The 16,854-nt window shown below is 46.9% G+C and overlaps 1 long non-coding RNA gene across 1 annotated transcript; it reads right to left on the reverse strand.

Annotated features, from left to right (window-relative positions):
* Positions 1-823: 823 nt before the first annotated feature.
* Positions 824-16,616, reverse strand: LOC147002875 (uncharacterized). Its single transcript, XR_015048071.1, has 4 exons — positions 16,559-16,616; positions 14,763-14,815; positions 1,373-1,448; positions 824-961 (listed from the first exon to the last, which is right to left on the reverse strand). It is a non-coding gene; the product is annotated as an uncharacterized LOC147002875 (long non-coding RNA).
* Positions 16,617-16,854: the final 238 nt, after the last annotated feature.

Consider the following 16,854-nt stretch of genomic DNA (forward strand, 5'->3'; position numbering starts at 1 on the left):
GCACATGAGCAGGTCCTGCACCCAGGGAGGAAGAGGAGACTGGGCCAGGGTTTGACAAAGCTCCACCCCCAAGCCACTTTGCTTTCCTGTGTCATTGCTCCTGCTGTCTCTGGCCTGGAATGAATACCTTGGACCAGGTGTCAAGGTATCCATTGCCAAGACTCTCCATAAGGCCACTGTGCTGCTTTGGCTGTGACAAAATGCTTGACAAAAACAACTTGAAAGAGGGGCCTGTTTATTTTCATTTTGGCTCGCTCCATCATGATAGGGTGAGCCAGCTGGTCCAGCATGTCGCATCTGCAGTTAGGAAACAAAGAGAGATGAATAGCTGGGGTTCAGGTAGCTTTCCCCTTTTTGTGCAGTAGGATTGGTGCCATCTGACATCAGGGCGGGGCCTTCCCACCTCAGTTAACTGTATCTAGAAAAGCCCCTTACAGATGACACACCCAGGGGGTTGTCTCTTCAATTCTGTGTTCTGGAAAGCTGACAATCAGTATTACCCATCACAGCCACCAACATCTTCTGGCCTCCTTGACTGTTTGACCCACCTTCAGCAATCCCTGGTGAAGGAGGGGAGAGCAGGGCTTCCAACCTGAGTCCTCCAGGGACAAAGGAGGGACAGGAAAGGGGAACGTTCTAGTTGAAAACCACATCTTCAGGTGGCCAGCATTCTAGAGACTAGACTCATTTGAAATTGGCTTTACCACTCCCCAGTCACCCCAAAAGGGGACTTGTCCCTTGAACAAAGCTTCTGGGAGCTGTGGAGATGTCTCATTCCACGCTTGTCTCCCTTGGAACTTTGGCATCTGATGCTAACCTTGGGTGGGCCAGGTAAGTCAGGGAGCATCCGATCTGTACCAGGAAGCTTTCTGGAAACGCATACTAAGAGCGAGTCTCTAAGAAGGTGCCCGAGCTTGTATCATCCTCTGTTCCCATTTGGAGCTGACATGCAAATGGGTACCTTGAGGTAGACAGGATGGAAGAAAGTGGGTATGAACCTCATTTGCCAGCCACTAGCTTGGGCCAAGACATCCCTGGGCTACTCCTGAGCCGTGGTGCATTCCAGCAATCGGGCCCAACTATTTTTATAGTCATGTGGTTTCCATCCTAGGAAATTTGTTACAGACCGTCTGCCCACAGAGCATACACGATTACATCCTGGGAAGGGCAATAGCCCAGAAGACGCCATCAGGGGTGGCTGAGTCAGGCTTAGTCAAGGATAAGCTTGCCTCTGCCAGGGCTGAGGACCAGGAGACCAAGTCCCAGGGGAATGAGATATTGGGGAGAAGGGGTGTGTGCACCCAGCACAAACTCTCTCTCCTTAGGGCTACAGTGGTGGGTCTTGAAACAAAGAGCAGCTGAAAAAGATTACCTTCAGCTAAGCTCCTCTTTCTCTTCCTCCTTCCTCCCCTTCTCCTCTTCCGTCTTCTTCCTCCCTTCTCTCCCTCCTAAAAGAAAAACATCAAACCCCCTCCCTTAGCTCCTCTCCCACAGACACCCACCAGGCAGTAGGGCTGAGTTTCTTCTACAAACTTCTTTTTCAGCTGCCCAACATAAGAGCAAAGAAGGATGGTAGAGATAACTCGGCCGGCCAGCTGTTCCTCTTGAACAAGGGGGGCCCTGAGAAGTATCCCCAAGACTGCTAGCCCATCCCCTCAGGTGACTCTCCAGACAATCCCCAGCCCCCATCAGCTCTGCAGCTGGGCAAAGGATCGCAAAGGCTCCTGGCAGGCAATCATTTACCAGGGAGAATGCCCCACGGGAAAGGATTTCTTCTTGATTACATAGACTATCTCCCGCTCTGTTTTTCCAGCAGTGACTCACCCAGGAGTCATCAAAGCTGCTGATGGGGACCATGCCTGTGTTCCTGCCTTAGCTTTGATCATGATTGCATAACTCAGAGCTCAGAAACTGACTCTCGCTTTTCTGTTCATCCCAAAACCCAAGACAGAAAACGACAAGCCTGAGGGTGGCATTAGCCTCAAAGCCTTTCACTTAAATGTACAGATGGGCATGGTAGTGTCAGTGAAAGCCCATAATACCAGCAGAGGCTAGAGGGCTGCTGCAAGTTCAAGGCTGCTTTCTTCTACCTGGGAGGTTCCAAGTCAGCCAGGGCCACATAAAAGTACCGTAGTAGAGGCTGGAGAGATGGCTCAGAGGTTAAGAGCACTGACTGCTCTTCCAGAGGTCCTAAGTTCAATTCCCAGCAACCACATGATGTCTCACAACCATCTGTTATGGGGTCTGATGCCCTCCTCTGGTGTGTCTGAAGACAGCTACAATATACTCCTATAGATAAAATAAATGTAAATAAATATTTCTTTAAAAAAAAGACTGTAGTAGTTACTTTTCTGTTGTGGTGATAAAATACCAAGGCAACTTACAGAAGAGAACGTTTATTTGAACTTATGGCTCCAGAGAGAGAGAAGAGTCCATCATGGCGGGGAATTGTAGCAGCAGACACAATGGTCAGGACGCTTACATCCTCAACCGTAGGAGCAAAGCAGAGAGAACTAACCAGAAGTGGAGAAGGGTGTAAACTCTCAGAGCCTGCCTGAGATAGTTCCTCCAGCAAGGCTACACTTCCAAGACCTCTCCAAATAGCATCACCAACTGGATACCAAAGTGTTCGAACACCCAAGCCTATGGGGACATTTCTCATTCAAACTACCACAGAGACCTTGCCTCAAGATAAAATAAAATTTAAAAAAGAAAAATAAAGTAAAAGGCATTCAGCCATATCTAAACACACCTCTGAGTGACACTGGACCTTGAAGGAAAGTGCCAGGCTCTCAGAAATTCTTGCTCAACAGACCTCTACAAGGGATTGCTCATTTGTCCTGTATTTACCAGGTAAGTACCAGTCTGTGGACCCTGTACCAGACAGATCATTAGCATCTCTATATGAGGTCTTAAAGCATGGCCCTGTGAGGCTGAGGAAGGGAGAGTGGGACACAGACCAAGGAAGAGTGTGAGGAATGGGAATTGCTGAGAACAAGGGCAAGTGGCTCGGGAAGAGTCAGTTCTACAGTGAGCCTTGGCCAGTGGCAAGCCTGGGGTTGGGGTGAGGGTGGAGGTGAGGCCAGATGGGGCTGCACGATGAGAGACCTCCTTCCCAAGATCTTTAGCATGGGCTTCACCACAGAAGGGTTTGATTAGGGGAGCTGAGTCACTGAGGGACCCAGCACAAAGCAACAGGGCTCATCTTGGCTAACTTGGGGAGCATTCGTGAAGAACTGTTTACTGAGGGCTGACCACGCAGTATAGAACTGTCTGCATAAAGATGATGAGGCAAGAGGGGCTGAGGGAAGAAACAGTTGCTGGGAGTCAGGGGAAGGTCACCTTGAGAAGAGCTGTGGCCTAGAATTATTACACTGTGAGGAGCCAAATTTTGACTCTCTTCTCCCTGACAGAACTGACTAAGCCCACCCAACATCAGAGAGGTAAGAATGTGAAAATGTGAAGCTGGAATCTAGCTGAGACCACAACCTTTTCTTTTCTCTTCTTTTCTTTGTTTCTCTCAGACACAAGCAGGCCTCCTACTGAGACTGCTCTGTGGCTCTCCAACCAGCAGACTCTCGGATCTCTCACCAGGGAAGTGAGTTTCTATATGAAGCAGGTATTAGTGGCCATACATCTTACTCCTTGCCCTATTCCCTGACCCCTTCCCTGCCTCCTGCCTGGAAATCAGAGAGCCGTGCTGCAGGCTTACACTGTGAAATTTACCCCACACTCAGGTCTGAGAAGATTCCCTGCTTCTGCTTTGTAGACTCTGGTCCCTCTCTTTAGAGACCCCATCATGTTATCTGCTTCTGGTACTAGGTGCTAGATTAATTCTTTGCTGATGAAATGAGCCAATTCAAGCCAGATGGGTTATATATAGGCAGGTTTATTGGGAAGCTGCTCTCAGGTGAATTCACTGGCTCCAAGGATTGAGGCCAGGGGAGTCACCATGGATGTGGGGAAAGAGAAAGAGAGAAAGGGCACTCTTGGGTCAGGAAAGAAGAGACCAAAATGCCTGGATTATCTAGGGAAGAACCTCTAGGGGAAGGGCAGCCCATTCCTGGGCTAGAAAGTTCAGAATTGGGGGCAGGGTATGCCAGATAGGGACTGAGGGATGCTGGGAAAACCTGGAGGCCAGGTCTGCTTTGAGGTGTAATATATGCACCTCAGTCCCTTATCCCAGGGTCTGAAACCAAACAGAAATAACTGACAATCTTCCAAAGATATATGGACATTAATCTCTAACAAGATCTTAAACTCTGGACTTTTTAGAGGTCCTCTGAACCTCCCTTTCATCCTATTCCCACAACTCCTTAAAAGAATTCAGGCAAGGGATTCAGTGCCTGGTCTTAACTGTGGCCACTCCTTATTAGCATCAAAAGAAAACAAAATGGTGTTATAAAATGGCAAACACACTAAGTTTAAGAGTAGAAGTGTCCCCCCAACACCAGGAAATCCCATCATCCCACCCACAGCTACCTTAAAAGACAGCAAGGTCTCCAGAGAACCTGGCACCAGAAGGAAGAGTGATGGGAGAGAAGGGAGGCATTGTTACTAGGTAACATGCTGCTGTCCTGTGGTTGCCCTGGTGATGATGGTTTGTATGTTCGAGGAGTGGTAGTGGGTGGTTCCTCGCTAAGCTTCTGCAGTAGCTGGCTGGGCTTTTTGAATGGTGCTGCATTCTCTGACACGATGTCATAGGCAGTCAAAACTTCCAGGGGATTAGAATTGTCTCCTTGAGAAGCTGCCATAGTTGAAGGCACAAGTGTTGGGTATCCTTCATGACTTCCAGAGCTAAAAGTGTACTTCAGCCTCATTGCAAAGCTAACACTGGGCTCTATATTCATTCACTCACTCATCCATTGACTCACACATCTACCCATCTACAGGGTTATCCATCCATCCATCCATCCATCCATCCATCCATCCATCCATCCATCCTTCTATCCATCCATCCATCCATCCATCCATTTAAATATAGATTCACTCACCTATCTATACTTTTACTCACTTATTTATCTCTTCTTCTATCTATCCAGCCATCCTTTTGAGGGTTTTAGGTAGCATTGTAACTTCCTCTAAAATCTAGCTCATCTCAAAAGATCAGTATTCTAAGCTAAATTGTGTTCTCCCAAAATGGTATATCAGCATCCTAATTCCTGGTACTTTGGAGCATGTTGTGAAGGTGAAAGGTTGAGAAAGAGAGAAAGGGCATATGTTTGGATTCACAGTCCCTAGCAGGTGCTACTGTTGTTGAAAGCTGTGGAACCTTTAGGAAATGGGACCTTGCTGGGACATTGGGGACACTTCCTATGTGCATCATCTTTGCTTCCTAACTTAGGACACAATAGAACCCCTTGTTTTATGCTCCTGCCATTGTGGACTCTGTTCCCTTGAACTATAAGCTAAGCCCCACCCCTACCACATTCATAAATTACTCCTTGTCTGATATTTCATCACAACAACGGGAAAGGTAGGTAACACAGAAGAAAACTATATTAATAAATAAGGAGTTTACAAAAGACATTTAGTTGAAATGAGGTAATTAAGGAGAAAGTATATCTGGTATCCTTATTAAAGGGGACACCGAGAAACAGACAGAGACACACACACACAGGGGAAATGTGAGTGCGACGTCACAAGACATCACTTGAAGACAGAGAATTGGGATAACACTAAGGATTTGGGGCAGCAGCCAAGATAGGCCAAGTGCAGCCAGTAAGCCACACCAGAGGCTAGGAGGACGTACGTCTAGTCTTCTAAAGTGTGGAAGGTACAATTCAGTGACTTTAGACCACCCAGCTTGGTTGCAGCAACACTAGGAAGTAACTGACTAACAATCCCATGCCCTTTGCCCAGTCCTTGCTGTGGAGCTGTAAGAAGGCCTGCTCCTGGATAGCAACCCTGTGAGTTGCTCAAGTCCAGCTGTGCTAATCTCAATGTTAATGCTGATTATCAACCTGACAGGATCCAGAATCACCTCGGAGATACACCTCTGTGAGCGTCTGCGAAGGAGTTTCTACATTGGTTAAACTGGGGTGGGAAGACCTAACACCCTACATGTGGGCAGCACCATCCTTTAGGCTGCGGGCCTAGACTGGATAAAAAGGAGGGTGTGGGCTGAGTACCAGCATTCACCTCTCTGTCTACTGACTATGGACATATTGTGACCTGTCAACTCACACCGCTGTCACCATGACTTCCCTGCCATGATGGAATGTATCCCTGCAACTGGGAGGCAAAGCAAGGCCTGCCTTCCTTAGCTTTCTTTTTTTCAGCCATTTTGTCCCAGCAATAAGGACATAACTAATCAAAGCTTCATCACGGAGGGAGGGAGGGCAGAGAATGAGTGTCAGGAGCCCTGCCGAGCAGCCACCGTCTCAGAGAGCTGCCAAGGTTCCCACCCCTGTTCCACTCCTGAAGAGTTAGCTAGTGAATCCAGTCTATTTCTCCACTCTTGTTTCAGGCTTGACCATGTGACTTGCCTTGATTCAAATGTGTCCCCAAAGTTAATGGCTTGGGAACTGTCCTAATTTGCTTCTCTGTTGGCTGTGATGAAACAATGACCAAAGGTAACCAGGGGAAGAAAGGTTTATTTCACTTACAAGTTTCAGTTCATCATTACGGAAAGCCAAGGCAGGAGCTCATAGCAAGCGGCAACTGGAGCAGAGCCCACCGAGAAACTGCTTACAGGACTGTTTTCCAAGGATTTCTCAGCTTGCTTTCATTTGCAACCCAGGACAACCAGGGACACCATCCACAGTGAGCGGGATCCTCCCACAGCAATCATTAATCAGGAGAATTCCCCCCGAGATCAATCTGGTGGAGGCAATTCCTCAACTAAGGTTCCCCCTTCCCAAGTAGCTCTGGTCTGTGTCAAGTTGACAACCAAAGATTAACCAGAACAGGAAGTTCCCAATGCAACCATGCTGAGGGTAGTGTCTTTTGGAAGTAATTAAGTTGCAAGGACTTATTGAAATCACGAACATGGACTGTGTTCATTAATGTCCGGGGGAGGTCCATCTGAAGGCTGAATTCTGCTCCCTCCACATCCCTATCTCCGGCCCAATGTCTTCTGCCATGTTATAATGCAGAAAAGGGCCCTGGTTAGAAATTGAACTTCTTAGCTTCCAGAACTACTTTTCAAATGAATGTCATTGTTTTGACAAGAGGGTGACAAGACAACTTGAAGAAGATTTACTTTGGCTCTTGGTTGGAAGGGATACAGTTCATGGTTCAGGGGACAAGGCGAGCGTGTGAGGCAGCTGCTCACAGGTCAGCAGCCAGGCTGGGGGGAGAGAGAGAGACACAGAGACACAGAGACACAGAGATGAATGCTGAATGTTAGTGCTCAGTTCCTTTTCTCTTTCTCTTTTCCTTCTTTTTATTCTGCCTGGCACCTCAGCCCATGGGGTGGTACCACCCACATTCAGGTTGGGTCTCCCCTCTTTAGTTAAACCATTCTGGAAACTTCTTCAAGGACTCACCTCTTAAATCCAATAAAGGGATTCAACCCTTCTGTCTCCCAAGAGCTGGCTGGAACTGCAGGCGGGTGACTCAGGGGTGTAGTGGTTGGCTTGCATGTGTAAGGCCCTGGGTTTGATCTCAGTACAGCGAGAAAGGAAGAAGAGAAAGAGGAGAGAGACTGAGGGAGAGGGAAGTGGACCCAGTTATGCAGAAAGATCCTGTGGTCTTAGAAGCCTGTAGCCAATTTTCCAAACTGGTCCCTACAACTAAATGACTGAACATCATTGTCTTAGTCAGGGTTTCTATTCCTGCACAAACATCATGACCAAGAAGCAAGTTGGGGAGGAAAGGGTTTATTCGGCTTACACTTCCATACTGCTGTTCATCACCAAAGGAAGTCAGGACTGGAACTCAAGCAGGTCAGAAAGCAGGAGCTGGTGCAGAGGCCATGGAGGGATGTTCTTTACTGGCTTGCCTCCCCTGGCGTGCTCAGTCTGCTCTCTTTATAGAACCCAACACTACCAGCCCAGAGATGGCACCACCCACAAGGGGCCTATTCCCCCTTGATCACTAATTGAGAAAATGCCTTACAGTTGGATCTCTTGGAGGCATTTCCTCAACTGAAGTTTTCTCTGTGATAACTCCAGCTGTGTCAAGTTGACACAAAAATAGCCAGTACAATCATTAATCTAGATCTCACCTTCTTTAAATTGTGAATTGCAACATGTGTGGGTCACAAAAGTCTGACAGTAGTATAAGGTTTCTGTGTGCATTGTGATCCAATGTTGATTCAGAATCATACACATAATAAACTCCATGTTTCTGGCAGATTTTGCTGTAGCCTTGGTTCTGGACATGCAGAGACGTGTGTTTGCTGTGCTCCTGCTGTCAGACCACACAGTGTCTGTCAGCAGATACTGCCTGACAGACTTTGGCTCACTTCTGATAAGACCGCATGTTATAGACTGCAAGACTTTTAATGTACACTTTTCCACTCTTGTAGAAATGTGTTGGCTTCATTATGGAAAACAAAGACTTTAAATCTTTTCCTACCATCATGCCTAAGCATGTGAATCTCAAATTAGTGTATCTTTGGTACTCATATTCATATTTGATTTTAAGAGTTGCACCTTGAACTTGTTGTTTTTCCAGAGGATCTGAGTTTCATTCCCAGCACCCTCATAGCAGCTCACAACCATGCGTAACTCCAGATTTAGGGTATCCGATGCCTCTAGTCTCTGTGGACATTACCCACATGTCCACACACAGACACAACACAAATCATTTATAATAATAACAATAAACCTTTAAAATTTCAGGTTGGGTTGCTGGCTTGAGATTCATTAAAGTCAATTAATTAATAAAACATGATTCATGAATGTTAGTTTGAGATTAGGGCAGAATTTCCAACAGTTTCTGAAATGTGTCTAAATTTCCTTGTGTTGTTTGTCACTATACATTTATGTGAAGCAGTATTCTCAGCATTGATTAGAAAGTCAACTCCAAATATTGATTAACTCTAAAACATGTTAAAGATGCTTGGATTCTGCAGCATCCAATACTCAGTATTGATGTCCTTATGGAAAAACAAATAAGTGCATCCGCCTCATTAGTGTGCAAGTTTTCTTTCTTTTTATGGTTAAAATTATATGCATACGAAGGAATTATTGGATTTGGGCTTTTTGTTTTGTTTTACATTTTGAGATAGAGTCTTTCATGTAGTTCAGGCTGGCCACCAACTTGCTATACAACCAAGAATGAACTTAAACATTTGATCCTTAGGCATCCACGTCCTGTGTGCCACTATGCACAGTTTATGTGGCTCTGGGTTCAACTATGTGCTATGCTGGCTGGCAAAGCAGTCCACCAACTGGGCCATATCCCAGCTCCCAAAGGATTGCTTTTAAATAACTTTCATCATTTGTTATCAGTAAATATTTGATTGGGCCCTCTATCTTATAGCACTATACACCTGGGGTCATGTAAAAGTTTCTTAGAAATACGAAGCTTAGAATGGGAAGTTTGCAGAAGCCCTGCCTAGTTAGAAAAATAGGCTTCCTGTGATTGCCATCAGATAACAGAGCCTGGTCCCTGGTCCTAGTGTACAGAGCATTGAAGGAGATGCTGGCTTGAACCCAATGCTCTAGGCACAGATGAGGATGTCTACAGGGATTGGATAGAAAGCAAGTCCCACCTAGAGCACCTCATACCCCTGCCATGCCAGAACCCCTAGAGGAGGCAGGACACTCTCACTTACAACAACCTTGTTTTGTGCCAGGCCTGGAGCAGGATAGTTCATTTAAAACAATAGCCCCATGTAGTGCCAGGTGTTAACCCCCAGTTTATAAATAAGGAGTTAAGTTTTAGTGGTGGTAGGAAAGTTAGTCTGAAGAACACACAGTCTTTGGGCATTTGCAGCAGAGCTGGGGTAAGATCCCAAGTTGCCATGTACCCAGACACCTGCTGAGAGCCCAACCTTTGGGCTGCATAAGCCACAACAGTCAGATGGCCTCCTGACTGGGCTCTGACTGAAATAGAGCAGAGCTCAGAGGTGCTATGGTCCTCATTGCCACAGTCACAGTTATAAATGTTACAGAGTGAAACCACTGACCTTGGCTGGGAGTAAGTGCGACATCTCAAGAAGCTGGCAAGCCAAGGTACAGGGTGTGCACTTCAGAATGGCAGGGGACAAGGTGCTCTGTATTCACCGGGACTTTCGTCCTCAGATTTCACAGGCTCCATGACACATACCTTCTGGACCAGCACCAGGGGCCACGGGACAGCCTGAACCTCTCATTGTTTATTCAACAGTGGCTGCCATGAGCCTACCAGGTTAGTCCTTATGCAACCATGCTGGGCAAAGTGGGTAAACCGAGGCACCGAGAGGTAGGTACACAAACTGGGACTCACACCTTGGGGAGGATTGAGAAACCTGTACTTTGGAGTCCCCAAGTGTGCCCAGGAAGTATCTGATTATTGAGTGTAGGATACCTGTACCTCAGGTTGCCCTCAAATGTGAAACCCTCTTGCCTCAGTCTCTAAATAGTTGAATTATAGGTGTGTGTTAACCAGGCCTATCTGGAACTCTCTCTACAGTGGGAATAAATGGCTCCAAATTAAAATTTGTCTTTGTCTCTGTGAGGATCACATGAGCAGAGTCGACGACCATAGCCATAGTCCTGGCTCCTGCTGGTGGGCAGTGATAGAAAGTACTAGAATGATCTCCAAGCAACTGCTTGTCACATCCACAGTGTGCCCTTCTCTCACCCTTAGGACAGGGTCTCAGGAATATAAATATATATGGTCTCAGGAATTATATATATATATATACACACATATATATGTGTGTCCCAGTAGGAGCTGGGATATGGCCCAGTTGGTGGACTGCTTTGCCAGCCAGCATAGCACATAGTTGAACATACATATACATACATATACATATATACACACAGACACACATATATACATACATGTTATATATAATATTACATATATAACATTATATATATAGTAGTGCCCCAAATATCCCTCTGGCCTCCTAGCTCTCCATCACCACATCATGATTATTTTTAAGAGGATTGATTGGTAAGTCTTGGGCCAGCCTGGGCTATGTATTAAGTCCCAGACCAAACTGATATGTAAAAAAAAGCCTCTCTCAAAAATAGATAGATAGATAGATAGATAGATAGATAGATAGATAGATAGGGGGTGAGTATTTCTCCTTTGTTAATTAACTGACTCTCTAGCTAAAAAGTCTAAATGGGAAAAGTGACCTAAAAATTTGCTACAATGTGTCAAAATCTACAAACTGCCAAGACTCACTGAGGGCTCTAAGACGTCACTCACTTAGTAGGGGACGGTGACTCACTAGCACCCTTCTAAGGACAGTGAGTAGATGGCGATGACACACAAGAGACAGCTCAAACACATGGGACACTTGTCTTGAACAGCACAAGGCACTGCTTCCAGATCTTTGGGGGATTCCAGGGACAGGAGGGATGGGCTTATACACAGAAAGGTCCCACAGTGGGGACACTATAGGATGGCCATCTGGAGGTCATAGCAGCTGACCCCAAGGCAGAGACCGATTTCAGATGTGTGCAATCTTGCTCACTCACTGAGTTGATGTATAAACTTGAACATCAGGGCACTGAGGCTGCCCGTGAACTTAGGAGACCTGGGTAGATGTAGAGGTCAAATTGTCACAATTTGTTAAGTGAGTGGATGTTTGGATATTTCCAGAAGCAGGGAGCGCAGCACCTTATAGGTCACCCTCTGCTATATGTGGATGATAAAAACGCATGCAGATCCAGATACCACTGTCAGGAAACTTGCATTCTGGTGATGATGAATGGAGGGGACAGACAGACAGACAGACAGACATGTGCATGGCACATACATGAACACACAGAGAAAGAGAGACATGCACACATATGTACACATGTGTGCACACACACTCATGAAAAATGCGGTAAGTCATTAGCCACTTTCAGGAAACTTAAGGAGCATATGTTTGTCCACCCCCTGTGGTATTTGAGGGGGACCAGAGCGCCTCAATCACAGTGACCTAGGGACTCCCCCTTCTTTCCACCTGTCTCCCCATCCTACATGTGCTATATCTCCCAGGCTAGTTACATAACTGCCTGGCCTGGGTTCAGAGCCCAGCTCAGCATAGCGCTTGTAAAATATTCCCTCACTCCATGAAATGCCAGCGATTTCACAGCCAGCCAGTCCTGTTCTCGTAAAGTCCCCACACCAGCAGCCTTGCATCTAAAAGTGGCCTGGAGATTGAGAGATTGATGTCAGACCCATTCTGGAGCCAAGAACCAAGTGGCTTCCAGGTTTGCACACAATGTCAGCCTCGCTGGAGAGAAGGGCCTCATTGCTTGTCTACTCTCCAGGCTCTGCTAGCACAGGCACCCCACCCCCACCCCTGCCTCCACTGCTGCCATCAGAACTCTGAGCAGGGCTCAGGGTGGTAACTCCATGCCGGAGCCAAGGAACTGAACTACAATTGTTTTTCTTTCTTTATCCATTTTAATATGTGATCTGATGTATGTTTGCTTATGAATTGTGTGTATATGCTTGCGTGCATTTGGGCACATGTGTTGGGGGGGGGAGTGTGCATGTGTGTGCCTATGCATATTAGGAATCTCCTTGATCATTCTTCCATCTTATTCAATGAGGCAAAGGCTCAGTCAACCCAGGGCTGCCCACTATGGTTAGTCCAGCTAGCCAGCTTGCCCTGGGGATTCCCTGTCCATACATCCAAGGCTGCAGTTATGTGCAGGCTGCCACACCCATTACAGCCTCTGGACCACATTTATGTTCAACACTGTGTAGGAGAGGTCTTAGTTATGGTTTTTACTGCTGTGAAGAGACACAATGACCACAGCAACTCTTATCAAGGAAAACATTTAATTGGGGCTGGCTTACAGTTCAGAGGTTTAGTTTCTTATCATCATGGCAGGAACCATGGCAGCGTGCAGATGGGAGCTGAGAGAGGTAGCTGAGAGTTCTACATCTGCAGCCTCAAGCAACAGAAAATGAATGCCTTGCTGGGCTTAGTTTGAGCATCTGAAATCTCAAACCCCACTCCTTAGTGATAAACTTCCTCCAACTAAGTCATAAATATGCCGGCAAGGCTACACCTCTTATTAGTACTACTTCCTATGAGGTACAAAATCTGTTGGGGTACACTGTGTGAAGGTTGTCTCTATATATTCAAATGTTGATTGCTAAATCAGTAGAGAGATGAGTACCAACTGGACACACACACACACACACACACACACACACAAAATCTTCTAGTGACAGAAAGTAGGTTTATGGTTACCTGGGCTCAAAGAGTGAGTGGTTGATAAAAGTATTCTAAAACTAGATTATGGAAATGGCTGCTAACTTAGGATGTTGTTGTTGCTGCTGTTTTATATTGTGTGTGTGCCTGCAGTGTTCATGAAGGGCAGAAGAGGGCAGTAGACCTCCTGGAGCTGGAGTTGCAGGCAGTTGTGAGCCACCTGATGTGGGTGCTGGGAACCAAATTCCAATCATTGGCAAGAACAGTGCTTGCTCTCAACCACCGAGCCATCTCTCCAGACCACGGACTTGTTTTAAGAATCACTGAACTCTATGCTTACAAAGGGTGGATTTTACGTCATGTAAATTAACCTCCATAGACTATAAGGAAGTTACATTTCGTATCTTGAACCAAGTAATTCATGTTAAGGCCATCATTAAAAATATTCACAAAAAAAAATCTGCAAACTCATAAAATTGCTTTTTGAGAGTTAATGGAAAAACGAGAAACATTCTAAATAGAAATAATGCACTATTAAGAAAGGGTAAGACTTCTGAACAGTCATTAAAATCAGTATTTACAAGAAATTTTTGAAGGATCTGGGTTACTGCTTAGGATACAATACCAAGTTGTTCTTATGGCCAAATTACACTAAGAGTAAAATAAATTTATATACAAATGTTTGTGTATGTGCACATATATGTTCATGTGTGTGTGCATGTGTGCGAGTACATATACACGTGTGGCAGGTAGAGACTTTCCAGTGTGACTGCTCTGGGGCTCCCCACACTCAGGTGTGTGTGTGTGTGTGTGTGTGTGTAAGCCAGAGGACAGCATTAAGCTTCTTCCTTCATTTTTCTCTTCACTGTTTTTTAAGACAGGTCTGATTGAGCCTAGAGCTCACAGAGTTGGCCCGACTGCCTGTCCAGCAAGCCCCACAGTTCTTACCATCTCTGCCTCCCCAGCACTGGGATTACAGACAGTCACTGCCACGTCTAACTTTTCCTTGGGTGCTGGGAATCAAACTGAAGTCCTCCTGCTTCCTCGGCAAGCACTTTACCAACTACGCTGTGTCTGCAGCCGCAGCCTTTAAACAGTTGAATCTGTCCTGGTAATACATGATCTATATATAGTATAACCAGATGCCCGTGTGCATACATTGTTTTCCATCTGGACATCTTTAAATAGCATCCTGCTGCTGTGAGCTTTCCTATATAGAAGGAGGTGGGGAGAGTCCATAGACCCTCACCTGATAGTTTAACCGTCCTCCCACCCGCACCTTTCAGGCACTTATATGCGATCCTGCCCTGGTTGCATGTGGCCTAGGAGTTTAGGGAAATGCTAAGTGAAGATTAACTGAGGGGCACTTTATCTATGTGTCTATAGAGATGCTGGCTCCCTAGCAGGTAGAGACTTTCCAGTGTGACTGCTCTGGGGCTCCCCACACTCAGGTCAGTGACACCTCACCCACTCTCTGTAAGTAAGCCCAATGAACCTGCTTCTCCACGATGAGCTTCGGTGAGCTGGTCTTCAGTCTCTTGTTGGAGTCTTAGGAGGAAGGGGAAAGATGTGGTTAACATCTCCCTTGGGAAAGAATTCTTATATCACCCAGCATGGCTCAGAGTTTTCCATTCCTCCTGCCTCTACAGTGTTTGTGCGCACGCGCCCCTGTGATTTTCATTTGTTGATTATACTACAATAGATCTGGAAAGACCCAACCAGTGATTTGAGTCTACTTTTATTTCTGGAGCATATTTTATTTCTGAAATATAAACATCATTTCTATTGACAAAAGACATTGTCAAGTTTTGAAAATAAACTACATCTAACGTTCAGACATGAAGTTTTAGACTGGGTTCTTGGAACATGTGCCCGAGAGCAGAGGACAGCCCAGTTTCATCTCAGGGTCATTGGGTGACTTCCAGCTGTCATCAAGCACAAACCCACAGCAAACACCACCCCTGAAGAATCCACGTATGGGTGAGTAACTGTTTTTTGATAGAGGGTCTCATCCCAGACAGGCCTGGAATTCACTTTGTAGCCCGGGCTAGGAAGTAACTATGGGAGATGGAGGATGTGGGATGGGTGAGGCCAGCTGCCCCAGGCCTGCTCTCAGGATAGGGTACTCCCGAGGGCAGGAGACAGTCAGCTTATTTACAGTGAACAGCCATAGCCGTGCAGCCAGCTTCAGGGGTGAGTGAATGAGATGAGGGGGGTCAAATGCAGGCTGACCCTGGAAGCACGGCCATTCCTGAAAAAGGTGGACATAGATGGTGGCTGCCTGGCTCAAACACACGTACTGTGAGTCATGCTACAGCCAACAGCACACACATTCTATCTCCCCACCCCAGCAGTCCTCTGGGTAAGGCTCACGGTCCCAGAGGCTCAAGGATCAAGCCTTCTTCAATGGTATCTGGTCCCCTTAGTCCCCTGAGTCAAGTCTCCTTTCTACAGGAGCAAAAGCCCTGTTCTCAGTGCTGGCCTCCACCTGACCTCTGACCCCTCTCATGGATGTAGGACAGAGGGCACCCCTGGGCCTCAGCTTGTACCCATTCCTGAGTGTCACTGTGAAGTTAGGGCAAGGGGAGCTCTACCAAGCATGTCCCTATACATTAAAACATCCACCTTGTGAGTAGTTCTCCTAGATAAAGTATCACTGAACGGTGCCCCACTTGACTTCCTGAACATGAGCCACAAGCACCCCCCCTTCCAAGGTCCATGAACCCCATCTACTCCCAAGTAACATCTGAGGGACCAGAAAACAGACTAATTACCCCAGCCATGCCCACAAGCCCCACCTACTCCCCGGCCCTCTAGTGAGTTATGCTCCTCCATACTTTCCTGCCCAGCTCAGGCCTTGCTCAGCTGTCTGCTCCAGGGTGGGGCAGACACCCGTGTGGTGACGTAAACAGGGCGAGGCCAGGGAGGTCGACTGGAGTCGGGCTCCTTGGGCTCAGACTGGAGGTGGCTCCCTGGGCTCAGACCTGCCAATTAAAGGCAAGGGAGATGAAAGAGGAACTCTCCTGTAAGCAGTCTTGCAGCCTGGCAAGATGAAAGCCAAGCCAAGTCCTGTTTTACGGCCTCCAGTATGGGAGGATTCTAGGTGTTCCTTACTATAACAGTGAGAGTTTGTAATCACAGAGACCTGGGAGCCACTGGGGCTGTCTACCAGCTTTGCCTTCCTCTGCTGGCTGGCTTTGACAAGTCACATTTGCCCCACCCAGGGACCTGGGGACAGGCTAATTACCTTGGTCACAGGCCCCACCCGCTCCTGGTGCAGAAACTACACACCTGGTTCTTTCTAGCCCAGGAGCCTTACAAGCTGCCTCTCTGTGTGCTTCTATTCCAGTCAGAGCCAGGGAGCTCTGGACACCTTAGGCAGACAGAGGGGAGGTGTGAGGCTCGGGGGCGGGGGGTGGGGGGTGGGGAGTGGCTGAGTGGGAGGGACAGAGGGGTGGCCTATCATCATCTGACCCTTGATCCCAGATGTCACTCCGTGTGCAGCATGCCCTGCCTTTGTTTCTTACTGTGTGTCTGTCCTTAAAAGGCTAGAGACTCCGAGCAGAAGGGCTTGTGTTAGTTTCCTT

This window comes from Mus caroli, unplaced genomic scaffold (genome assembly GCF_978045245.1).
Source record: "Mus caroli unplaced genomic scaffold, Mus_caroli_1 scaffold_8, whole genome shotgun sequence".
Lineage (NCBI taxonomy): Eukaryota > Metazoa > Chordata > Mammalia > Rodentia > Muridae > Mus > Mus caroli.